The sequence below is a fragment of the Egretta garzetta genome, unplaced genomic scaffold, assembly GCF_000687185.1.
Source record: "Egretta garzetta isolate BGI_Z169 unplaced genomic scaffold, ASM68718v1 scaffold186, whole genome shotgun sequence".
NCBI lineage: Eukaryota > Metazoa > Chordata > Aves > Pelecaniformes > Ardeidae > Egretta > Egretta garzetta.
Genome location: NW_009259969.1, coordinates 4355 through 4950, shown reverse-complemented (window position 1 = coordinate 4950; position 596 = coordinate 4355).

Below are 596 nucleotides of genomic sequence, written 5' to 3'. Positions count from 1 at the left end.
TTGGGGGGGGGCCCTGTCCTCCCGCTCTGTCCCATCCCTCCCTCCAGCCTGCGTCCCCCCTCCCCGAAACGGTTCTCAGGTCCTTTTCCCCCTCCGTGTCCCCCCGAGTGGGGAGGGGGGGTCAGCAGCTGCTGCTTTCCACTGCCTTTGGGGGGGGACTGGACCCCCCCCATCCAGGCTCTGCCTGCTGGGGTGGGCTGGCGGCCCTTGGCCCCTGTCTGCAGGGGGGCACTAGAAAGGTTAACCCCTTACTGCTCCCCAAAAATGGGGGGGAAGGCTCTTATTGACCACGGTGCATGGGGCCTCCACCGTACCCTTAACTCTGCCCTTGGTGCAGCTGATCACTTTGGGGGGGGCACATCCCTACCCCTCCCTCGTGCCTTCTGCTGCCCCCTGCCTAGGGGGTGTGTTTTGGGGGGCAGCCGAGCCTCAGGGCTGAGCCCCTGGCCACAAATGCCCCTCACGTGCCTTGGGGACGCCATGTCTCCATGCCGCCCCCCCCAGCCCTGCAAGGGCTGTGCCTGGGGGGGGCTCTTAACTTACCCCCCAACCTTGGTTTCTTCCCGGGGGGGGGCTGGCGGGCTCCCCCCCCCCCC